At 34.0% G+C, this 26810-nt stretch overlaps 1 protein-coding gene across 5 annotated transcripts in view; it reads right to left on the bottom strand.

Moving 5' to 3' along the window:
- The window catches only part of ZHX3 (zinc fingers and homeoboxes 3), a 150004-nt gene extending 123744 nt beyond the window's left edge, over positions 1–26260 (bottom strand). For 2 of the 5 annotated variants that reach the window (XM_031954015.1, XM_031954011.1), the window contains exon 1: positions 25764–26260. The gene's annotated coding sequence lies outside the window, so the exon portion shown is untranslated. Of the gene's footprint in view, positions 1–7166; positions 7295–21503; positions 21548–25763 lie in introns of those variants that run through there. The other 3 variants (XM_031954012.1, XM_031954013.1, XM_031954014.1) reach the window with 3 other exon arrangements.
- Between the last annotated feature and the right edge of the window lie 550 nt (positions 26261–26810).

Genomic DNA, 26810 nt, shown 5'->3' with positions numbered 1-26810 from the left:
CCTTTGATGGAAAAATAGATGTAGAAATGGAATGGACCACTTTGGAATACTATTAATCCAAATTATTTGATCCTTATAATGCCATTGTGGATTATTTAAACCAAACTGGTCATTCTCCAGATTAACAAACAAAACAAAGCAATCCGGAGGTCTACAGAAGTTAAATGACTTGCCAAAAGTCATACAGGTAGAAAGTTAAAGAAGCAGGTTTGGAGCTAAATCTAGTGATGTTTTCATTTTATCGTTCGTTCTTTGGTGTTGTCTCTATGATTGGATAAATTTTATTGTTGACTCTTTTCTTGGATCTTGCTATCCATAGCAAAGATACGGGCTAGTTTTCCAAGCCACAGTTATAGAGGTCAGGATTCCTTTGAGTCTGTCTCAATTGTGCTCCTATTATTATAATCAAGTAAAGAAATATATTGATCTGCTAAAAACCAGAAGCTTCATAGATCAGAATGTTGCATAGCCTGACTGATCTGAAGCCAGAAGATATGACTGAAGACGTATCTTTGACTCCGGGACATCATTGAGATCTTCCTTATTATTATTAACTTCAGAGTATCTGTTCAGTGCTACAAAGCTTTTAAAGAACCTCTCCTCACTATGCTCAATAAGTTATCAAACTGTGCATACCCTTTGATCCAGCAGGGTTACTACTGGGCTTATATCCCAAAGAGATACTAAAGTAGGGAAAGGGACCTGTATGTGCACGAATGTTTGTGGCAGCCCTCTTTGTAGTGGCTAGAAACTGGAAACTGAGTGGATGTCCATCAGTTGGAGAATGGCTGAATAAATTGTGGTATATGAATATTATGGAATATTACTGTTCTGTAAGAAATGACCAACAGGATGATTTCAGAAAGGCCTGGAGAGACTTACACGAACTGATGCTGAGTGAAATGAGCAGGACCAGGAGATCATTATATACTTCAACAATACTATAATGATGACCAGTTCTGATGGACCTGGCCATCCTCAGCAATGAGATCAACCAAATCATTTCCAATAGAGCAGTAATGAACTGAACCAGCTATGCCCAGAAAAAGAACTCTGGGTGATGACTAAAAACCATTACATTAAATTCCCAATCCCTGTATTTATGCCCACCTGCATTTTTTTATTTCCTTCACAAGCTAATTGTACAATATTTCAGAGTCTGATTCTTTTTGTACAGCAAAATAACAGTTTGATCATGTATACTTATTGTGTATCTAATTTATATTTTAATATATTTAACATCTACTGGTCATCCTGCCATCTGGGGGAGGGGGTGGGGGGTAAGAGGTGAAAAATTGGAACAAGAGGTTTGGCAATTGTTAATGCTGTAAAGTTACTCATACATATAACCTGTAAATAAAAGGCTATTAAATAAAAAAAATAAATAAAGAACCTCTCCTTGTTATTCCTGGAGCATCTGATTAGCTGGTGGTCAGTTTCTACAGAGAGGGGGGAAAAAATTTCAACTCTGAATACAAAGGAGGGGATTAATCATTTGAAAAACTATCATTCCCAGTGAAACTGCACTGACGTTTCAAGCCTTTCAGTCTTTTGGCTTAATCCTTTCTCTTGGTTTTGTAACATTGCTCCATAGAAATTAGGTCAAACCACAGTCAATGACAATAGTAATCTAGTGTTTGATAAACTCCAAAGCTCCATCTTCTGGGATAAGAACTCACTATTTGACAAAAATTACTGGGAAAATTGGAAAACTATGACAGAAGCCAACATCTAACACCCTATACCAAGATAAGGTTGAAATGGATTCATAATTTAGACCTAAAGAATGATATTATAAGCAAATTAGGATAACAGATAACACCTCTCAAATCTGTGGAGATGAAAAGAATTTATGGTCAAAGAAGAACTAGAGAACATTATGAAATGCAAAATGGATAATTTTGATTATATTAAATTTTTAAAAGTTATGGCAACAAAACCCAATTAGAAAGTAAGCAGAAAACTGGGGGGAAATTTTTTTACATCCAAGGCTTCTGATAAAGGACTCACTTCTAAAATATTTGGATTCAAATTTATAAGAATTGACTCAAATTTATAAGAATGCAAGCCATTCTCCAAATGATAAATGGTCAAAGGATGTGAAGAGAGAATTTTCAGACGAAAAAATTAAAAGTGTTTCTAACATGAAAAAAATGCTCTAAATCACTATTGAATAGAGATATGCAAATTAAGACAACTCTGAGGTACCACTATATAACGTCTCAGACTGGCTAAGATGACAGGAAAAAATAATAAATGTTGGAGGGGGTGTGGGAAAACTGGGACATTAATATATTATTGGTGGTATTGTAAACCGATCCAACCATTCTGGAGAATAATTTGGAATTATGCCCAAAGGCTATCAAACTGTGCATACCGCTTGATCCTGTAGTCTCTCTACAGGATCTGTATCCCAAGGAGATCACAAAAAAAGGAAAAAGACCCACATGTGCAAAAATGTTTGTAGCAGCTTTTTTTTTTTTTTGTAGTGGCAAGGAGCTACCACTACATCAGTGGGAAATAACTGAATAAGTTATGTTATATGAATGTAATGGAATATTATTGTTTTATAAGAAACAATGAGCAAGATGATTTCAGAAAGGGCTGGTGAGACTTACATGAACTGATACTAAATAAAGTGACAACATTGTACACAGCAACAAGATGATATGATGATCAACTGTGGTGGACTTGGCTCTTTTCAAAAATGAGGTGATTCTGGCCAATTTCCAATAGACTTCTAATGGAGAGAATTATCTGCATCCAGAGAAAGTACTATAAGGACTAAATGTGAATCACAACATAATATTTTCATCTTTTTTGTTGTTGTTTGCTTGCTTGTTTTTTTCTTTTTCATTGTTTTCCTTTTTGATCTGATTTTTTCTTATGCAGTTTCTTATGCTAAATGTGAAAATATGTTTAGTACTGCATATGTTTAACCTATATTAGATTACTTGCTATCTAGGGGAAGGGGAAGATGGGGAGGAAGGGATAAAAATTTTGAACAAAGGTTTTGCAAAGGTGTATATTGAAAACTATCTTTTGTATTTTGAAAAATAAAAAGCTATTATAGAAAAAAAGAAAGAAATTGGGTCAAGAAGTACTTTTTCAGACATAAGTGCCATCTCAGCCAAGTGAACTATGTCTGTCTCTCAGAGGGTGTGAGTGAAACCTTCAGTAACCAACAACACCTGGTCCAGAATGAAGCAATTCATTTCTAAGTATATAATGAAAAGGATCCATAAAAAGGATAAGATTCATCCCACTTTGTTTATAAAGACAATGATGTGAAAAGGTGGATAAAAGTAGTCACTGATGAAACTGTGCAGCTTCTTTTCAAATCTGACAAAAAATTCAAGCAATCATACAGATGATGCCATACTATATAAATAAATAGCTTTCAAAAATTGAAAACTATCAGTAATTATATTTAAAAGCTCCAAATCCCCAAATTAATAAAAACACCAAAGAAAATTTTTAAGTAGTCCACAGTTTCAGAAAAAAACAAAAGGTATAGAAGGGAAAATAAACACTCTGGTCCAGATGATTTTATAGAATAACATTGCTTTTAAAGAATAATTCAAACCTTCACAGATTTTTCTCAAAACTTAAGAAAATACGGAACTCTTATATAAGACAAATGTAATTCTAGTACTTAATCACAGGATAAAGCAAAGAGGTTTTTATGGTTTTTATATCAATAAGAGATTCATATATATCTATCAATCAAAATTTTAATATAATTACTGGCAAAAAGATTACAGTGATCATTACTATGATCAAGTTGGATTTGTAGCAGAGATCCAAGGAAGATTCCAGATAAGAAAAACAATTAACATAATTAACTGTGATTAAAAAAAATCTCAAACCACATATCATTAGATAAAGAAACTATTTAACAACTTTAACAAACTCATTTTATGCTTAAAATAACTACAAAACATAGGCATAGAATTATCTTTCTAAAGCCAAAGCTAGCATTATAGGAATGAAGTATCATAAGCTTCCCCAAAAACACAAGGTTATTTAACACAGTTCTAGAAATGCTAGCAAAAATATTATGACGAAAGAAAGAAACTAAAGGCACAAGTAAAGAGAAGACAAAATTCCTGCTGGCTTACCACATAGGTTACTTTAAAAATCAGCAAAGAAGCTAATTGAAATTATTAATAGCTTCAGTAACATAGTAGATTATATACAAATAAACTCACAAAATCAATAGCATTTCTACACAGTAATAACAAAAAACAAGAGGGAATTATAGAAAAGAAAATATCATTCCAAATAACTAAAAATGCATAAAACATCTGGGAGTCAATCTACCAAAGCATACTAAAGGTTTGTAAAATTAGAATTACAAAATGTTCCTTCAAAAAATAAGGAGCTAAATAATTAGAAAGATATTTATTGCTCATTGATAGGCCATGATAACATAATATATATGACAATACTAACTAAATTTATAAATATATAATGTTATTCCAAAGTATCAAGAGGATACTTGACAGAGCTAAACAAAAATAGTGACACAATTATTTAAAAGAATAACAGAAGTAGGGTATTAAGAAAAACAATGAAGAAAGTAGGAATGAAAAAAATACTTTTAGATCTCAAATTATATTATAAAGCAGGAATAATCAAAATGACTTCATACTAATTAAAAAATAAAAAATTAGATTAATGGAATGGATTAGAAAAAGAATCTAATAAACTGAAAACATCTAACACTTTATCTGGGGCTATTTTCTCAACTTACCATTCACAGGTTTACAAATTGGGAGGTTCAAGATGGATAAAGGGACAAATGACTTATGCTTCAGGGTTCATGGAGATCCCATACATTGAAAGCTGTACATCATTAGACCCACTCCAGGTTCTCTTTAATAGCCAACCAATAGAAATAATTTGCTCAAAGCAAAGACATTTTCTAAAATGGTATAATAACAACAGTAGCTATAAAACATTCTTCATGATAAACCTGGGCACACTTTTCAACAAAAACAACAGTGATGATGGGAAGAACTGGAACACTTAGTGTAATAGTAATAAGGTATTTATAGGGTACATATATGGCCAAGATAATCCACACTTCTGGTACTTTAGAGCCTTGATATTCTTTCTCTCTACATGAAGTCACCACAATACTGGAATCTTCTAGATATAGTGTTCTCAGCTAGGCCAAGTCATTTAATTGGGAATCTCAGGGTCCCTTATCCCCCCCTCCCTCAATTATAAATTCTCAGAGCTAGTTCTTTCCAATCCATAATCTTTAGACTCTTTGCTGCTAGAGGTCTTGTTCCTCAGAGTTGCTTCTTGCTTCAAGATCCTTCTCTGAGCTATCTCTAAACTGGACATGTTCCTTTAAGTCCTAATTAAAATCTCACTGTCTATAGGGCTGAATAAGTTATGTTATATTAATGTAACGGTATATTATTGCTCCATAAGAAACAATGAGCAAGATGATTTCAGAAAGGGCTGGAGAGACTTACATGAACTGATACTAAGTGAACTAAGTAGAACCAAGAGAACATTATACACAGCAACAAGATGATATGATCAACTGTGATGGATGTGGTTCTTTTCAACAATGAGGTGATTCAGGCTAATTCCACTAGACTTCTGATGGAGAGAGACATCTGCATCCAGAGAGAGGACTATGGCAACTGAATGTGGATCACAAGATAGTATTTTCACCTTTTTTTTCTTTTTTTTTTTTCTGCTGTTGTTGTTGCTGCTTGCTTGCTGGTTCTCTCATTTTTTTCTCTTTGATTTTGTGCAGCATGATAAATATGGAAATATATTTAGAAGAATTGCACATGTTTAACCTATGTTGAATTACCTATTGTCTAAGAAAGCAGAGAAGTTAGGAAGAGGAAGAAAAGTTTGGAACACAAGGTTTTGCAAGGGTGAATGTTGAAAACTATTTTTGGTTGTATCTTGAAAATAAAAAAAGCTATTATTGAAAAAAGAAGTACTAGTAAATTGGAAAGCTATCTAGTAGAAATTAAGTTTAGACCAATACCTTTAACAATATATACCACAGTAAATTCAATGTGTGACCAGAATACTGATAGTCATACCATAGAAAGATAAAAGAGAATCAAATTGGGCATATTTAGCAGCTATGGCTAAGAAATTCTTTATTTTCCCCCTGAGGCAATTGGGATTAAGTGTCTTGCCCAGGGTTACACAGCTAAGAAGTATTAAGTGTTTGAAAGCAGATTTGAATTCAGATCCTCCTGAAATTCAGGGCTGGTGCTCTATTCACTGCACCACTTAGTTGCCCCCTAAGAAATTAATTCTTAAGCAAATAAGAGATAAACTAGTACAAAAGGTATAATCAATCATTTGATTATAAGAAATTGAAAAGCTACTGCACTAACAAAATGAAACTAGAATAAGAAGTGGTTTACTAGGAAAATAATTTTTGTATCAAATATCTGATATGTAAGATATTTTAAAAACTAACACAAATATGCAAGAACAGAAAAATTATTATAGATAAGTGGTTAAAGGATATGAGCAAACACTTATCAAAAGAATTGCAAATTAATTAAAAAAACACAAAAGAATGCTCCAAATTTCTAATGGGGAAAAAAAAGCAAATCAAAATAGCTCTGAGGTTTCTATTCCAGCAAAATAACAAAAATGACAAAAGAGAAAAACAGTCAGTGGTGGAGGGGTTGGAAAGACAAAAACACTGCAGTGTTGGTAAGACTGTGAATTGATTCAACTATTCTAGAAAGCAATTTGGAATTATGCAAAGAAAGTGACTCAAATACCTTTTAACCTAAAGATCTTGACCACTAGGATGTTAATAAAAATGTCCCATATAACCAAAATATTCATAGTAATATTTGTTGTAATAGCAAAGAACTAGACACAAAATAGATATCCATCAAGTGGGGAATGCCTAAATGAGTTATGGCACGTGCGGGAATATAATGTTCTATAAGAAACAATATAAGGAATTCCAAGAAGTATAGGATTACTTCCATGAACTGATACAAGTATCAGCAGTAAACAGAACTGGGAGAAAAATATATACAACAATCAAAACTATATAAATTTTTAAAATAACAAAAACAACAAAAGAACCAAAACTGAATGCTCTGAAATTATAATGACTGATCTTGCCCCCAAAGAAGAAATACAAGAAAGCCTACCTTCCCTTTTCTGTAGAGATGAGAAGCTATGGATGAGAAACATTGCATATGTCAGACTTTTTCAATGTGTGAGTTTTGTTCATTCCATTTCCCACCACCTTTTTTATTCTCTGTTATAACAGATGGCTCTATGGGAAGGGAAGGAAGGAGGGATTTATTGAAAAATGTGACATAAAAACAAAAGAATAAAAAATTTTAAACTGCTTCAACTCAATTATGAAAATGACATATTAAAATAACTTCATATTTATTCAACTAGTAAAGTCAAGGCAGTATTGGAGGTGCTATAGTAAGATAGCCACATTAAATACACTATTTGTGGTACTATAAAAGAAGAATATGATGATTTTTATTTTCTATTTAAAATACTAAATAATCTACTGAGAATGATAGAGGGGAAGATGACAACTAGTTTAAATTATAAAAGTCTATAAGAATCTTCCAGGTAAATTCAAAACAATTTATATATCTATAAGAATTCTTACCAGCTCCTTTTACTCACTAATGTTATCTACTGCTTCTTTCTTTGGCTGCCCATTTCAGTAGACTTAGCATAACTAAAATTTGAGGATTTGGGATTAGAAACTTTTGAGATGATCAAATTCAACCTTCTCAATTTACAAATGAGGAAGCTAAGGAACCAGAGGGTTAAGTGATAACTTCAATCAAAGAATCTCAGTTCAATTTACTACCGAATAATGATGAACAGGAATAGACTTTCTTTAATACCCCTTAGCCGATTTCTTTTATTCTTTGAGAACACTCAGAGTCATTCACATGACTATTAGGAATCCTACCCAAATCTAGACTTGGGCTACAATTATTTTTTTTTTTAAAGAGAAAATAATAGATGAAGTTAAAACACATCTGAGAATATTATAACAGATTCTAAGATTTAGGGAGGGAATACTGGTAAATTAAAGCATGCTTTAGTTAACTTTTTAAATCTAAATGATATATTAAGGGGACAAATAATAAGAGTAGTCCTCAAAATAATCCAAGAACTTTCATATAGAATCAATTCATCAACTACAATTTATTAATCATTTACTATGTATCAAGCAATGTGCTACAAACTGAGACTAGAAATACAAAGAACGAAATAATTCCTTTGCACAATGAGCTTACATTCAAATGGAGGAGACAAGTACATATGAAAAATATAAAGCTAACACACACACACACACACACACAGTAGTTAGATATAAGACTAAATGGGAAGGAAGGCACTAGCATGTGAATTGGGAAGTGTTGGGTCAGAAAAGGCTTTATGCGCAAACTACTACCTATCTTAAAGGAAAAGAAAGACTCTACGAATTAGAAATAAAGAGGAAATGCATTCCAAGTATTAGAGATGATGACTGCAAGGATGCAAATGCCAGAGCTGGAATGTCATATGTAAGGAAAAGAGAAGTGAACAGTCTGACTGAATCAAAAGAGTACATATGGGAGAAGGAATAATGTACAATGAGTTTGGAAATATAGTTTGGAACCTAGTTGAATAGAATAGGGCTTTAAAAGTTAAATAGAGGAGTTTATGTTTTATTTTAGAAGCAATAGGATGTCACCAATATTAACTAAATAGAAGAATCACATGATCATATCTATGCTTAAGAGGGGAAAAAACCTTTGATAGCAGTGTGTATAAAGGACTAGATGGGTAAGAGACTTGATATAAGCCAACAAATCAGGTTGAATAAGATGAGTTGTTTTTGACAGTATTGGGATGGGTTACAATAAGAACAAATGTAAGCTTTATATGAGGAAAAAAAAAAACATTTTAGAAGATAAATACTGAACAATGGAATAAACTGGCTCATGAGGTCTCCTAGAAATTCTAGTAAATTAGATGATCATCCATTAGGAATATGAAGAAAAGATTTCTGCACTGGGTAAAAGACTAGACTAAAATATTTGAGATGAGATAATCTTTTCCAATTCTAAGAGTTCATGATTTCAGAAAAAAAAACAAGTATCATTTGAAAAAGCTTTCAACTACTATGGCCAAATCTTCATAAAATCTAGAAGCAAGAAAAACAGAAATCATTCATTATATTTGGAAATCTGCCTTTCTAAAATATTTATCTAGTCTCTAAGTTCATCAATATTATACATAATACACTCATCTATTGAGCATATTTTTGAAATCTAATGGTACAAGCATTGTTTCTCCCACCATAGAGCTAATATATATCACTAATGGCAATTTTCTAACTTAGCCATAATGAAAATTCATCCCAACACAAACTCTGAGAAAGGATCCTTTCATTAAAACATAACGATTCAACACCTACCAAAATCAATATTTTGAGCATTGACATCATTAACATTTATGAATCATGCTTTAAAGAATAAACAGATCTCCACCTTATAGTATACATAAACTCTAATTTGGAGAACACTTTAAAATATAGTTCTGCAAAAATTGGGTTTTTCCTCTACGATATAATAACTTGTTAAATATTGAACAGGGTAAAAGTATTTTGATATATTCTTGTTGCATTAAATTGAGAAAAGGATTTTGCACATACAATTTGAGGAAGAAAACAATACCAAATGAATGAATCATAAATAAGAGAGTAAACTTGAATGTAATTAGGTAAATTTACTGGATAATGAAAAAAAAAGTATCAATAGTCAAATTTTACAGTGGTAATTAGCATTCAGATGAGCCAGATAACCACTTAGCAATAGCAACCTATATTTTTCTAACTTTACATGGCTTTTTTTTTTGAACAGTTAATTCAGGTTGCTAAAATCTAGAGAAGTTATCTATAACATTCTTCTAATCCATCAATCTAATAATCATGCTCCCCAAAATAGGAAATGAGGTTAAATTCAGCTTGATCTAGTCTTGATAAAGACCCACTAGCATTATGTGAATATCATGGCTTTTTCTTGATGTTCACTAATCATCTGCATTAAAATTTTTCTAAGATTTTTAAAATTTCAAATTAAGTATCAGAAAGGGGCATTTTAAATATGCAGAGAATATACAGAATTGATACAGTATGAATTTTCATTTCTTAGCATTTGCTTTTAAAAAGTATATAATAAATTATACATTAAAAAAAAAAAAAACTGTCCTGCGCAATTGATAGAGCACCAGCCCGAAGTCAAAAGGATCTGAGTTCAAATCTGAACTTAGACACTTCCTAGCTGTGTGACCCGGGGCAAGTTACTTAACCTTACCAAATGGAAAAAAAAAAAAAAATCTGTCCTAATTCTGTTTCCTTCTGAAAATTGATTGTGTAACAAGAATTTGTTTTCTTATTTTTCATGGTTTTTAGTGGCAGAGAGCTAGGGGAAAAGAGATAGTAATAGGGATGCCAGAAAAAAAGAAACAGGCCCATTAAAATTTTAAAAAATATATGCATTGGAACATGGAATTTTCAGAAGGAAACAGTCTTCTCTAGGTAAATTTACCTTTCTAGATTTCTTCAGATTCTTCTATTAATATTTCAAAGTTCCAACTCAGCTCTGGTCTATTCATCAAAAATATTTGAAAGTCCTCTATTACATTAAATATACATTTTTCTCCCTATAGAATTATACTCAACTTCACAGGGGCTATTCTCAGACATAAGCCTATTTCTTTTGATTTGTGGAATATTGTATTCTAAGATCTCTTTTCATTTTAAGTAGAAGCTTACAGGTCCTGTGTGATCATGACTGTGGTTCCTTGAGACTTAAATTATTTCTTTCTAAATGCCTGTGTAATTTTTTCTTTGACAGCGAAGTTCTGCATTTTGACTATGAAATTCCTGGAATTTCTTAGAGGATTTCTTTCAGGTGGCAACTAGTGGATTTTGTCTTTTTTCATTATGGATCTAACAGATATAAGCAGGGTTTTTTTTTCTATTTTTCTTTAAATATAATACCCAGATAAACTCACTATTTGATAAAAATTGTTGAGAAAATTGAAAATTTAAATTGGAACAAGAGGTTTGGCAATTGTCAATGCTGTAAAATTACCCATACATATAACCTGTAAATAAAAGGCTATTAAAATAAAAAATAAAAAAGAGAAAATTGAAAATTAGTATAGCAGAAACTAGACATTGCTCCCTATAACAAGATAAGATCGAAATGGCCCCATGATTTAGACACAAAGAATGATACTATAAGTAAATTAAAAGAACAAAGGACAGTCTAGCTCTCAGCTCTCATATTTGTAGCCAAAGAAGAACTAGAGTACATTATGGAATGCAAAATGGACAATTTTGAGTATATTAAGTTTAAAAGTTTCTGTACAAACAAAACCAATGCAGACAAAATTAGAAGGAAAGCAATAAACTAGGAAAAAATTTTACATCCTCCCCCCAAAATAAATATAATACCCAGCTGTTTTCTTATCATATTTTTAGAGATTCTAATTAAATTCTTAGATGGTATTTTTTCCTGGGCCTAGTTTCCTAGGATAGTCCTAAAATATTAGTTTTCATTTTTTCTATTTCATCAATTGTATAAATATTTCTTACTATTTCATGTAGTTATTGATTTATTTATTTTAATTTCCATGGAGTACACCATTTGCCACTTTCTGTCCTAAGTTATTTGTTCTCTTTCCAACTCTTTGTATCACAGATTTTATTTCATTTATTTCTTACTTTAGTTCCTCTGAACATTCATACAATTTTTGCAGAAAATCAATTTACTCCTCTGACTCCTTACTTTTAGTTTTTTATAGCATTACTCTTATTTCTGAAGGTAGATTTTTGAACATCTCTAGATGTGGGATCATTTTTATGCTGACCAATGTCTTCTTTAGCTAACTCACATCCCTAGCTTTAGTTTCTGATTTAGGGATTTACGACAAGGATAGGAACTACTCCTTGATCTGTTTTAAAGTGAGGTGGTCCCTAGGTCACTTAATCTGTTGACTGCCACATTACCTAGAGTTATGGCCCTAATCTTTGAAGTTCAAAGTGTTACATAGTCTGGGCTCTTTAAGGCATCTCTAGGGAGAGTGCTAGAGATCTCAGAGCTTGGGAGACTTGAGCATTCCTAGTCTGAATGCTTCCATACCACACTGGTCACTTGCATTTGTGGTGGCTTCCAAGGTCCCTGCTTTGCGCTTCCAGTTACTCTGAGACTGTTTCAGGGGATCCTGCTGCTGTATTTCTAAATTCAGAACCTTGAAAGTGATGTATCTCTGTTCCATTTCATGTTGGGGGGCTGCCAGTTTATTTGCATATACTATTGTTGACAGGTCTCCTTTCCTATTGTGAAGAAGTTCTGTGTTTATGGTTGAATTTGTATGCAATTCTGGGACAGTATAATTTCATATTTCCTGATTTTTTTGATTATTCAATCATGTAATTTCAATTTTTTTTTTTTTGCTAGAGTATGTGGGAGATGGGTCTGCCTTCATTTAATCAGACAAATTGACTAGAAATCACATTTGAGAATGTGTTGAATACATACTTAAGTCAAGCTAATTGGCCTATATTTTACAGAAAATATAGCCCTTCAGTAAACTATAGCAAAAGGCTCAATTTCTAACAAATCAGGCATTTTTATACATTCTCAAACTAGTGAAAATTGGCCTTTTAAAAACAGAACTTGCCAATTTCCTTTTTTTTTTTAATAGAATATTTTCCTTTTATAAGGTGACTAGTTTTCACCTATTTGAGATTGACTGCTATAATACCAAAGGCAGAAAGTGTCGTATCCCTGCTATCTTCGTCCTAAAATGGGATCCTTAAAAAAGGATGGGAGAACAATTAGTCTAAACACTATAACTAATGCTTAGGCTAAATAGCAAAAAAATAAAGTCAAATGTAAGTGATAAGCCTAGCAATAGGAAAGGGTAATAAATTTTTGTCTTTGATTTTGAGTATCTTCTATATAAAAATCTTTGCATATATGGGCACTGACTATTCTTAATCTCATGTAGCAGTTGTGATAAAGTACAAATTATAATAGCTGCTTGAGACTGCCCCTAGAATCTAAAGCCTAACTTAGAACAATATAAAATTCTGAAGTTATTTCAGGGAAATTCTACATGGATCCAGGATACTAAAATCTCTAAATATCAAATAAATAACATAATCAGAGAAAAAATAAACCTAAAATATTTAGGTGACCAAATGAAATCTGATACTAGATGGATCAAAAAAGAGTGATAAGGTCAAATGCTTAGTCATAAGCAATATAATTTTGCAGGATGCCAATAGTGATGAACAGTATTCCATATAATTAGGTAATTCAATCAAGTTCCTTGTGCCAAGATAACAAAAATTATAATGGTAGTAAGTACATAAGGAATTAGGTGTAACAGTGTATAGAATGCCAAGCTAGAGTCAGGAAGAATCCTCTTCTTGAGTTCAAATCTAACCTTAGACACTGACTAGCTGTGTGACACTGGGAAAGTCTCCCTCAGTTTGGCTCAGTTTCCTAATCTGTAAAATGACTGGGAGAAGGAAGTAGCACTCTAGTATCTAGTATCGTTGCCAAGAAAACCCTAATTTGAGCCACAAAAAGTCAGACACATATGAACAACAAAAAGTGACAACAAAAAATCATCCTCATGATTAGACAATTGTGTGGGAAAGTACAAATATACCTTGTCCATTTTTCTAAAGAAAACTTTTCATTCTCATCTAAAAAATAATAATTGTGTTTGAATTACTTCAGAGGAAGAAAAGAAAGGTAGAGAAAAGGAATGTACTGGGAGAGTGGAGGTATAAGAAAAAAATGACCAAATTATTTCACATAAAGGGGGCATGAAACAACAAAACAACAGGGAGTGGAGAAGAATGGATGACATTTGAACCTCATTTTTGTCCGAACTGGATGGGAAAAGGAAGAACACACATACATATATTGTGGGTACAGAAATTCATCTCATCCAAAAAGGAAGTAGGGGGAAAGGGAATGGAGAATGGCGATCAGAAGGAGGGTAGATTAAAGTAGGCAGTGATCAGAAACTCTGAAAGATCTTCAAAGACTGAACAGAGGAAAAAAAAAGGAAAACTTAAGATAATAGGATGAACAGATGTATAGCAGTTATAAATAGGAATGAACTCAATCATGAAAAAGAAGAATTTGAAATCAAAATCCAATAATACATTACTTTCAACAAACACAACTGAAATAAAAGATACATGTAATGAGTTAAAATAAGGGATTGGAACTACTGATCAAAGAAATGCAAATTAAGATAACTCTGGGGTCCCACTACACACCTCTCAGATTAAGATGACAGGAAAAGATAATGACAAATGTTGGAGGGGAGATAGGAAAACTGGGACACTAATACATTGTTGGTGGAGTTGTGAACTAATTCAACCATTCTGGAGAGCAATTTGGAACTATGCCCAAATGGCTACCAAACTGTGCAAACCCTTTGATCCAGCAGTGTTTCTAATGGGTTTGTATCCTAAAGAGATCATACAGGAAGGAAAGGGACCCACATGTGCAAATGTTTGTGGCAGCCCTTTTAGTAGTGGCAAGAAACCAGAAACTGAGTGGATACCCATTAGTTGGAAAATGGCTGAATAAGTTATGGTATATGAATGTTATGGAATATTATTGTTCTATAAGAAATGATCAGCAGGATGGTTTTGCAGAGAGGCCTGGAGAGAGTTACATGAACTGATGAAAACTGAACTGAGCAGAATCAGGAGATCATTATACACGGCAACAGCAAGATTATATGATGATCAATGCTAATGGACATGGCTCTTTTCAATAATAAAATGATGTCTTATGATGAAGAGAGCCATCTGCACCCAGAGAGAGGACAGTGAGAACTGTCAGTTTGGGGGACCACAACATAATATTTTCACTCTTTTTCTTGCTGTTTGCTTGCATTTTGTTTTCTTTCTCATGTTTTTTCCTTTTTGATCTGATTTTTCTTGTAAAGCATGATAACTGTGGAAATATGTATAGAAGAATTGCACGTGTTTAACATATATTGATCACGTGCTGTCTAGGGAAGGAGGTAAGGGGGAAAGGAGAGGGAAAATTAGAACAAGCTTTTGTAAGGGTGAATGTTGAAAATTATCCATGTATATATTTTGAAAATAGAAAGTTTTAATAAAAAAATAAAATAAGGGATTGGAGCAGAATCTAATGCTTCAGCTAATTAAAAAAAGTTTAAGCAGAAATTGCCAATTTCCATTTTTTCATGATCTCATCATGATCTCAAAGAAAAAGCATTTTTTCTAATTAAAAGAGATAATCAGGGAAACTACACTTTGTTAAAAAGTTATCACAGGCAATGAATTAATATAAATACTAGACATATGCACTAATGGCATAGCATCCAAATTCTTAAAGAAAAAATTAAATGTTATAGGAGGAAATAATACTATAATACTGGAGGACTTCAATTTATCCCTCTCAATCCTAGATAAATCTAACCACAAATAAACAATAAAGAAAACAAGGAAAGGAATAGAATATTAGAAAAGTTAGATATGATGGAACACCAGAGAATACTGAATGGGAATATAAAGGAGTAAATCTATTTTCCCAGCTCTTTACAGCACCTTCATAAAAACTGACCATACATTAGGATATAAAAATTTTACAAATGCAAAAAAGCAGAAATAATAAATGTTTCTTTTTCTGACGATAATTAAATTAAAATTATACTCAATAAAAGACTTTGAAATATAGATAAAAATTAATTGGAAATTAAAAAAACCTAATCCTAAAGAATGGGTGGGTTAAAGAACAAAGCACAGAAACAACTAATAATTCAATTAAATGTGAATAATGAGACAATATGCCAAGATTTATGAGATGAAGCAAAAGCAGTACTGAGGAGAAATTTCATTTCTCTTAACACTTAAATCAATAAGAGAGAGATAAAGGACAGGTGAATTATTTAAACATTCAACTAATAAGATGTTCCAATTAAACACCAAAAAAAAATCTTGAAAATAAAAGGTGAGGTTAACAAAATTGAAAGTAAAAAAAAAAAAAAATCATTGAACTAGGAGCTATTTTTTGGAGGAGAAAAACAAATAGATATGCTATTAGCTATTTGATAAAAAAAAAAAAAAGAAAACCAAATTAACATTATCAAAAGTGAAAAAAAATTAATTGGCAGGAAAACACAAGAAATAAAAGCAATTATTGAAAGCTATTTCACCTACCTCTATGTTGATAAAACTGACCATCTAAATGAAATATAGATGAATATTTATAAAAAATATAAATTGCCAGATTAACAGAAGAAGAAATCAAATGTCTAAATCACTATTAGAAAAATAAATAAGCAATAAATGAACTCTCAAAGGAAAAAAAAAATCCAGTAGATTGATTTACAAATGAATTGTATCAAATATTTAAAGAACAATTAATTCTAATACTACCTATATTATTGGGGGAAAAATAGGTAAAAGAGTCCTAACAAAATCCTTGTTTGGGACAAATATGATCTTGACACCTAAACCAGAGAGAATTAAAAACAAAGAAAGAAAACTATAGACTAACTTCCCTAGTGAATACTGATGTATAAATTTTAAAGAAAATGCTAGCAATGAAATTACAGCAATACATTACAGAGATTATACACTAAGAACAGACTAGATTTATATTGGTAATATAGGGCTGGTTCAACACTGAGAAAACTAATTATAATTGATCATATTAATAACAAAGACAATGAAAAATCCTATAATTATTTCAACAGACACAGAAAAAGCTTTTGATGAAACCAACATAATGCTTGTTAAAAACACTAGAAAGAGTAGTAATAAATGGATCTTTCTTTAATATAATCAATATCTATCTAAATTCAAGAGCAAGCACTCTCTGTGATGAGGATTAGCAGGAAGCCTTTCTGATGAGGTCAGAGCTCCTCATGAGAGGACATAAGAGGTAAGGATGTCCATCATCACCATTGCTATACAATATTTTACTAGGAAAACTAACTGAAACAACCACTTCAGCAAAGTTGTAGGATATAAAAATACAGTGACACAGATTATCAGCATTTCTGTATATTGACAAAACCAAACAGGAAGATATATATATATATATTTAAAATAACAAAGAGATATATATTTAAAATAACTTATAGACAACATAAAATACTTGGGAGCCTACTTGTCAAAATATAGGAACTTAAGAAATGAATACAACTACTTCACACAAATAAAAACAAACTGGAAAAATCTTAATTGTTCAAGGGTAGGCCAACCCAAACTAATAAAAATGGCAATACTACCTAAATTAGCTTACTTTTTTCAGTTCTATTCGAATTAAACTATCAAAGAATTAATTTGTAGAGCTAGAAAAAAATAATAAAAAAATTCATCTGGAAAAAAAGATTAATAATATCAAAAGCATAAAGTAGGAAGGTAGGAAGCTTAGTAGTACTAGATCTCAAACTATATTAATAAAGTAGTAATCATCAAAACAATATGCAACTGGATTAAGAAATAGAGATTGATCAGTGAAACATATTAGGTAGACGACATAAAGAAGCAAATAAACACAGTAAGTTAATTTTTGATAAAAGTCAAAGATCCTAACTATTGAAGTAAGAATTCATTATTCAACAAAATCTGCTGGGAAAACTAGAAAATAGTCTGGCAGGAAGTAAACATAGATTACCATCTCATGTCATATTCCAATACAAGTTCAAAATAGGTATATGATTTAGACAAAGGATGATATCATAAGCAAACTAATGCAGCATGGAAGGAATTGCATATCAGTTCTATGAATGGTGGAAGAGTTCATAATCAAGACAGTTAAGAGAGATGAAAATGGGACGTAAAATTATTTTTATTATAAAATGTAAAAGTTGTTGGACAAGCAACCCAATGCAGGAAAAATCTTTGCAGCAAGTTTCCCTGAAAAAGGTTTCATTCTAAGATATATGGGAAACTGAGTCAATTTTACAAAAATAAGAGCCATTCCCCAACAATAACTAGACAAAGGATATGATTGGGCATCAGATTTCAGAGAAAGAAATATAAGTTATCAATAGCCATATGACAAGAACCTCTAAATCATCAGTCCAAACACTCTGGAAAACAATTTGGAACTACGCTTCAAAAGTTATTGTGCATGTACTTTCATTCATCTAATATCACTACAAGGGATAAACTCCAGCGTGATCAAAGAAAGAGGAAAAGGATCTTTATGTGCAAAAATATTTATAGCAGATTTTTTTTCTAGTGGGAAAAAAACTGAAAACTGAGGGGATGCTTATCAATTAAGGAATGGTAAAACAAGTGATATGAATGAGATGTACTTTAAGAAATGATGAAAGGGAATAATTCCAGGAAAAACAAAAAACAAAAACTTGGAATGACTTGTCTGAACTGATGTAAAGTGCAGTAAGGAAAACAAGAAAAACAAATTCATACAGTAACAACAATTATTTAAGAAAATCAATTTTGAAAGACTTAGTAACATTGATCAACAGTGATTCACAGTTCCAAAGGATTCATGATGAAACATTTTATCTACTTTCAGATGAGAACTGATGGATCCAGAGTACAGACTGAAGCATATTTTCTTCTTTCTTTCTTTGTCTTTTTTTTGGGGGGGAGGGGGGATGACACAGCATATGTGGAAATTTGCTTGATGTAACTATACATTTGTAATGGATTTTGTTTTTCTTGCTCTCTTAAAAGGAGGGAGGGAAAAATTTGGAACAGAAAATAAAGGTTAAAAAATTCCCTAAATAGAAAGGAACCTGTATTGTGCACGGATGTTTGTGGCAGGTCTCTTTGTAGTAGCCCCAAACTGGAAATTAAGTGGATACCATCAATTGGAGAATGGCTGAATAAATTGTGGTATATGAATATCATGGAATATTATTGTTCTGTAAGAAATGACCAGCAGGATGATTTCAGAAAGCCCTGGAGAGACTTACATGAACTGATGCTGAGTGAAATGAGCAGGACCAAAAGATCTTTATATACTTCAACAACAATACTATATGATGATCAATTCTGATGGACCTGGCCATCCTCAGCAATGAGATGAACCAAATCAGTTCCAGTAGAGCAGTAATGAATTGAACCAGATACACCCAGCGAAAGAACTCTGGGAGATGACTATGAACCAATTCCCAATCCCTCTATTTTTGTCTGCCTGCATTTTTGATTTCCTTCACAGGCTAATAGTACACTATTTCAAACTCCAATTCTTTTTCTACAGCAAAATAACTGTTAGGACATATACGCTTTAACATACTTAACATGTATTGGTCAACCTGCCATCAGGGAGAGGGGATGGGGGGAAGGAGGAGAAAAATTGGAACAAAAGGTTTGGCAATTGTCAATGCTGTAAAATACCCATGCATAAATAAAAAGCTATTTTTAAAAACCATTTTAAATAATGGGAAAAAAATTCCCTAAACAATGCATGAAAAGATGATGTCATGTTAAGGGAAGAATGCTAATCAACATCATTAGCACTATACAATCCTCACTATTCAAGTCAACAAATATTTATTAAGCACTCTGAGTGTCAGACATACAATATCATAAAGTAATGTAATGATAAAAATCTCTAATGACAAAAAGTTGAACTTGATACAGGCCAGGTTTTATCCAATTGTTATTTTTAATACTATTATAATTCAAAAGCAATATCTGAGAAGAAAATCAAATATAATAAGAATACATATTAGCTATCATTTTCTATAATTCATTTCCTTCCCTTCCCTAAATTCCAATTTATTACCAGGTAGCACCTTTTTTGAATCATTTAAATGAAATGAAAATTAACTAGTTTTTTTTTTTTTCTCAAATAAAAAATAGGAAAATTCATAGAAGTAGGAAAATGTCAAAGACTCTCATAGTCAATTTGGCATTTTTTCCAACTAATTTATCTAGTATTATTGTATAAGTATCTGTGTTGATGTCTTTTCTATACCAGATTGCAAATTCCATGAGAGCAAAATTCGAAACCTTCATCTTCCTAGTACACATAGATCGTTAATGATAATGCATGTAAAGAGCTTTGTAAACTTTAAAGAGGTATATTAAAGTCATCTACTGTGATAAAAACACACATATATCATTTAAAAAAACAGGATGGTAATTTCAAACTATAGATACTATTTTGTATTCTACTGGAGCTTTAGCAGTCTTTTTATTAAATGATTTTTTTTCCCAATGGGAGCAAGATATTCCTTCCACGAATGAAGATCTCAACCTCTCCATGCCTCTTCTTCCTAAGTCCATGTTCCACCATCCATTAACTCAACATGCTAGTTTTTTTTTTCTTCTAAAAATTTCTCAATTTCTTCTAGAAATTCTAGAAAATACCAGAGAAGCATATACAATCTCATGGTCTTATCATATGACTAACCCATTTTTTTGCATTACTATAAATCACATATAATCAATTATATGATTACATCCTTTGTATTGCTTTACCTTGATAATTTTTTTGTAACATATTACAAACTACTTATACACTTTTTCATTGCTCCATTCCCAACTTGAATTCTTTGGAGATTATATTACGTGATTCATAGATATATACAACATCATCAGATGAATATTATTATTAAAAATATGGATTTTTTTCAGGGAGAAGCAAGTCTGTTTAGTACAGACAAATGGAACACAGTAAAAACAAATATGTCTAGAAGGAAAAGATCTGGATGATGAAATATGTTGACATTTCAAGTCACAGGTAAATTTAGAAATGTGTTTTAAAATTATAAGTATATTTAAAAGTCTCTCCAGGATGTCAAAATTGTTTCATTGTGGTTGACCTATGAAACCTTATCCCTCTTCAGCAGGAAGCATCATATCCTGGAAAGAATACTAGATTTGGAATCAGGATTTAAGTTTAAAACCCATGCTGCCATTCACTGCCTCTATGACCTTTGGTGAATGACTAACCAAAAAGGGATTATATTTCTCATATCATTAAAATGAAAACAAAATACCTGAAATTCCAAAAAATTTATATCCACACTATATTCACAAAATTTTTGCTAAGGGATTACTTTTCTATGAAGTTATAAATTAAAATGGAATTATAAATTTTCTTCCAAATGTTACATTATCCAAAAAGTGACACATTTGAAAGAGGTCTTTATAAGTATTTTAAGGCATACACCAGAAATGCATTTAACTCAAGCAAATACATTACTTCAAGGATTTATAACTGTTTTGACCAAATCCTTTTAAAAATAGGTGGTTTTCAAGGGTTGCTATTAAGGTTATATGTGTGGGAGACATCAATGCATGGGCAACCTTGTGATGAGCCTCTCAAAACATAACTGGGGCAGCCCTTAAACAACAAATAGGGTCAATCACCAGGCTCAGACTGAATGTCTTAGGAAATGAAATAATTACAAAAGCAATAAATTAATACTTTCCACATATTAAAAATATTTACCCAGTGATATCTGTCAGAATGTCCAAGAGACTAATGGATATCTTCTAAAAGATAAAAGGGAGAATGAGGATTGTTAGAGAAAAACAAATAAATATAAAATTTCTTCCCCAAATGAAACATTAAAACATCTGAGTATGTTGACATAAACAAACCACTATATTCTTGTGGTTTAGACTGTCACCAAGAGCTCCTCAAATGGAATTATTGGTATATTTCTAACTGGGATCTTTAATACTTTTTGTTGTTCTTTAAGGTAGTAATACATAGTAGAATTTATTTTTTTAAAAAAGTAACAAGCCATGGGCCAAAATAGTCAGTTGTTCCAAGGTAAAAAGTTAAAATATTATTGAGAAGATATTCTTTAAGGGCTCATAACCCTAATTTATTAGAATTCTTGTTCCCCAATTTCTCAGACATGGAGAAGATTGATTATGCATCAGAAACAATTAGGCTTTTGAGGAATAGTTATTTTTCTACTTTCTGTTAATAAGACCTTCTACCTGCTAACTTCCTGAGGAGAGCTACAAGAAAGTGAGCCAGAGGAAATAAAAGTTCCTGTTTCAAGAATCAAGACATCAAACTTTGTATAGGCAATACAACAGAAGATCTCTAAAAGGTAGTTCTCAAAATTTTTTTAATCAACAATTTCAACAAAATAAGCTGTTACTCTAGCATTTTCTACTTAGAGAATTAATGTAAAGACTAAGTAAAAATTAAAAGACCAGACAGCAATAAAGTTCATCAAAAGAAAATGTCAGAAGATAAAACATAGTCATTACTGCAAACGATAATATGGGATACTCTCTGAAACCCTGTCCTTCATAGAACTACTCAGAAAACCACTACTTTAAAGACAAAATGCAGTATTTGTAAAGCTGTGGAGGAAAAAAGAAACACACTTATCCTGCTGGTAGGACTCTGGAATGATATATTTTGAAAGATCATTTGCAATACTGAAAAAAAAAAAAAGTCTTATGACCTAGGGAATTTCAAAACTTTGTCTTTAAAAATTATCATTAAAATACCTCCTTTTAACCCCCCCCCCCCACATTGTATGACTTTCTATATAAATGCCCAAACATGAGTAGTAGGAACCTAGATGTTCAATAATTGGAAAATGGCTGAAAAAAAAATTTAACAAATTAACATACAGGTAACATGATACCAGAGATGGAGAGTTAGACTGGGAATCAGAAAGACCTGGATTTAAATATTTAATCTCACATAGATTACAACCAATCTCCTAATAACTCCAAGCATCTTTCTTAAAGCATCTTAGCAACCTCTAAGAAGAAGTGCTTATTTGTACTAATAGTAGAAATCTTACCCTAAATTCCCTCTATCAACACAATTATAGATGTGGTCTAAAAATTCCTATAATGTAGTGTTATGGCATCATTTAAAACATCAAACTCAAAGAATATAAGGAAATACAAGGAGAGCTGTAGAAAGTGATGGAGACAACAGCACCAGAATTATTCTCATGCTCTAAAACCCTTTAAAAAAAAAAAAAAAAGAGTAATAATAACAAATCCAGAGGTAGCAAAACATCAAAAAGACCTGAAATAACACAAAACGAGAATTTTTTTTGCTTGTTGTTTTTTGTTCACATAATCACCAAATCCCCGAGCAGGACGAGATCTTAATGGTTAGTAGTACCTGTACTAGTAGTTAGCATTTGCATAGTGTTTTAAGGTTTGTACAGCACTTTACAAATGCCCTATCTTGCTCTCACAACTCCAGAGAAACAGGGGCAATTATTGTCTTCATTTTACACATAAAAAAAATGAGGCACAGCAAAGTTAAGTGACTTGCCCAGTGTTACACAGCTAATAAATGTCTATAGCAGGATTTGAATCCAGGTCTGCCTGACTCCATATTCAGTACTCTTACCCACTATCACCTTGCTGTCTAATTACCAAGTTAGGACTGCCTTCCAAGACAGCCCATTCCACTTTGGGGTATTTTTGCTAACATGTTTTTCCTTAGATTCTAAGTCTTTTTTTTTTTTTTCTGAAACTTCAACTTCTGATTCTCCCCTCTGGCACAAAAGCTAATCCCTTTAACATGACAACTCTTAAAATACTTGAAGACAACTAACTCAACTCTTAAGATACTCGAAGACAACTAACTTGTCATTTCTCTCTACCCCTAATTTTCTCTTCTCTAGATTAAATATTAAATATGTTTCTTTAAACCAATCTCATTTAGCAAGATCAGAAGGCCCTTATATATTAAGGTTGCTCTCCTCTGGTTACTCTCTCTACTTCATCAAAGTCTTGTCTATGGAGTGGTCCCTGGGACCAAGTATAAATATTGTTCTGACTAGAACAGATAGAGCAAAACCATCATCTCCCTGATCCTGTTACTTATGTCTCTTTTAATGCAGATTAGCATTTTAAGCTCCCATATCACACTGGCTCAAACTGAGCTTGCAGTTTTATAAAATCCCAAAACCTCTTTGAGAAAAACTGAAAATAACCATGCATTAAACTGATATGGTTTTGACAAACTATATGGGTTTTATGGAGGCCTTTGTTCTTTTTTTTTCTCCTGTATGTTAGGAAGTTTGCCTTTAATGGGTTGTTTATTTTTTAAGTAAAAAAAATTAAAAGGAAAACTAGCAATCTGCATATCTATGAAAAGAGTAGCATTTTTCCCTAAACTTAGAAAGCTATACAACCCAATGTTTGTCTTAAACCACTGTACTGTTACACAATGTATCAAGGTCACAAAGCCAACTCAGTTAATGTGTTTATCATTACATTGTAGTTCTATCTTCTTCAGTGATTATGATAATATCTTATGAAACAGTAATAAAAGATAGCTTTTCATTCGTTTGTTTTTGTGCCGTTTCTGGATTTTTCCACTGTTAATCTCATAGAAGCAAATTAAAGCAGAATAAGTTGTTCCAACTAATGAAGTAAACTTTTGGCTTAGCCAGTCAGAATTATACACAGCAATACCAACAGTTTTAAGATATATCAATTCTTGATTTTTGGTTGTTGTGCATGTGCAAATGTGTGTATGTATAGAAAAGTTGAATTTAAATTAATATTAGCAAAATAATGCACAAGACTATGCGAAGGCGGAACCAGTCTTAATCTAAAGTGAATCTAATTGTAAAAACACCTGGCTCTTTTTTTTTCTTTTTTTTTAAGATGCTTTGATAATGTTGAGGGATGAAAAGTTGCACTTCAAATCCTTACATTTCAGATCTTTACACCTACGTTGTAGGTTTGTATTGGTCTACGAAAATCAGAAAGAGGGTCCAGTGCACTCTTCAATCACATAACAGTTTTTCATACAGCAGCACAAGCCTAGTGTAATCACTTCTCAGAAATGCTAGCCATGCAATTGAAAGTGACGCAAGCTCCCAAACACTTTCCATCCAAGATCCACAACCCACCCACTCGTCTTCAAACATTTCCGAAAGGAACCTCTGAATGAAAACCCGAGCCTGAAAAGTCTCTAAAGTTTAAACCCCGCCAATAGAACCCTCGGGTAATTAGGGTACAGGACGAATAACTTTAAACAAAAACACAGAAAACAAAGAAACACAAAACAAAACAAGCCGGACAGCAGAAAATAAAACCGTAAACAATCACAGCCTGGAGACTCAGCAGCCCCACAAGTGGTTGGATTTCAGGTGGATGCCTCTTCTCCAGGGAAGGGAAGCGGGAATGAGTTGATAGCCCTAATTCTAATGAAAAAGCTGCAAAGCCTGGCAGCTGACAGAAGCCAGGAAGAGTTGGCAAAACTGATTTTCTAAAGGGGTGGCATTTGTGCGACCTTCCCATTGCACATCTGCGGGCTCAGCCTTCTCGTTCCCTCCCTCTCCACCGCTCCTCGCCCCTGGAAAAGCACCCCCTCCTTCCCATCGTCCCCCTCCCTCCCGAGCATTTGTAAACACCCTGGGCCCGCCCGCCCATTCACTCCCACCCCCCTTTTCTTTCGGTGGGCCTCAGTTAGGCTTTCTTTCCAGATCCGCGTCTCGATGGGAGCGGGAGAAGGAGACTCCTGCCCCCTTACAGAATGCTGCTCCCCAGTTCATACCAGCACCCTGCCCACCCCCTCAGCCCGCGCCCCCTTCTCGCCTCCCTGAGTCTCGGGACTCCCTCGCCCCCTCCCTCGGCCAGGCCCCTCGGGCCGACCCCCTCCTCCGCCCGTCCCTGCCCCCCCCCGACGCGGTGCTCGGGCTGCTGACAGGAGCGGGAAGGACCCCGGCAGTCGGGGCTGGGGGGCAGCGGCGTTGCTCACCTGGCTGAGCCTGGGCGGGGGGGCCGCGCGCCCGGGTCCCGGCGCTCGCGCTCCGCTGGCGGCGACAGGACGAGGCCCCGGCGGCCCCCGCGGCGGCAGCAGCGGCAGGGGCAGGGGCAGGGACAGACCAGCGCGCGCGGACGCCGGAGCAACTGACTCCAGACAGCCGGGGACCGCGCGCGCGCGCGCGCGCGTGGGACGGCTCAGACTCGGTGGGGAGGAGAGAGAAGGGAGGGCTGGGAAGAGCGGGCACGCGCACTCGGAGGGCTGGACGGCCCGGTGGTGTTGGAAGTGCGGCCTTTGGGGAAGGAATTGGCACAGTGTAGACACAGCAGAAGGCGGCACGACCTATAGATGATGAATCTTAAACAGGGAGGGAAGGTGGGGCGGAGCGAGAGCTGGGGCGGAGCTGTCAATAACAAGGAAAGAGCAGCGCAGGAGCTGGCCGACGTCAGTGAGAGCTAGGGGCGGCTAGGGGAAAGGGGGAGGTTGTGTCCCTTAGGCGCATGCGTTATTCTACGGTTCCACACCACGTGGTAAGCGCCCGGGCTTCGGACCGTGGAGCCGAGTTGGAACATCCGCGGTCCAGCTGCTCCTTTCCTGGAGGACCTCGCCTGGACTAGGCCTAGGCAACGGAGCAGGATGGCGTGCACTAAAGCAGGAGAAATTGCCTAGATCTGGCGTCGGGGGGTCGTGATTTGAATCTGGCTCTTCCACTAACTTCCAGTGCAAGCGCTCGCTAGTCAGTTAACCTGTGTCTCAATGTACTCCTCTGTAAAGGGAAGATCCACTCAAGGCCTTTTCCAGCTCAAAAAACTTGCGCTTCTCCGACCTCCGGGGAAGGACTCTTAGCAATCATTTCCGTACCTGCCGAGTTCATCCGAGCCACTTTGCTCTATTTTCCCACACGATCACCACAAACTCTGAGTCCTGCAATACAGCCTCTCCTTCATATGGAAGGGAGATTAAGAGTTGTTGGATGAGTTGGCCAAGATTGTCCAGCGATTACAGTCAAAGCCAGATTTAACCCCGTGCCTTCTGGTGTCC

The sequence above is a fragment of the Sarcophilus harrisii genome, chromosome 2, assembly GCF_902635505.1.
Source record: "Sarcophilus harrisii chromosome 2, mSarHar1.11, whole genome shotgun sequence".
In the NCBI taxonomy this organism is placed as follows: domain Eukaryota; kingdom Metazoa; phylum Chordata; class Mammalia; order Dasyuromorphia; family Dasyuridae; genus Sarcophilus; species Sarcophilus harrisii.
This window is presented reverse-complemented; position numbering and strand designations above follow the sequence as displayed.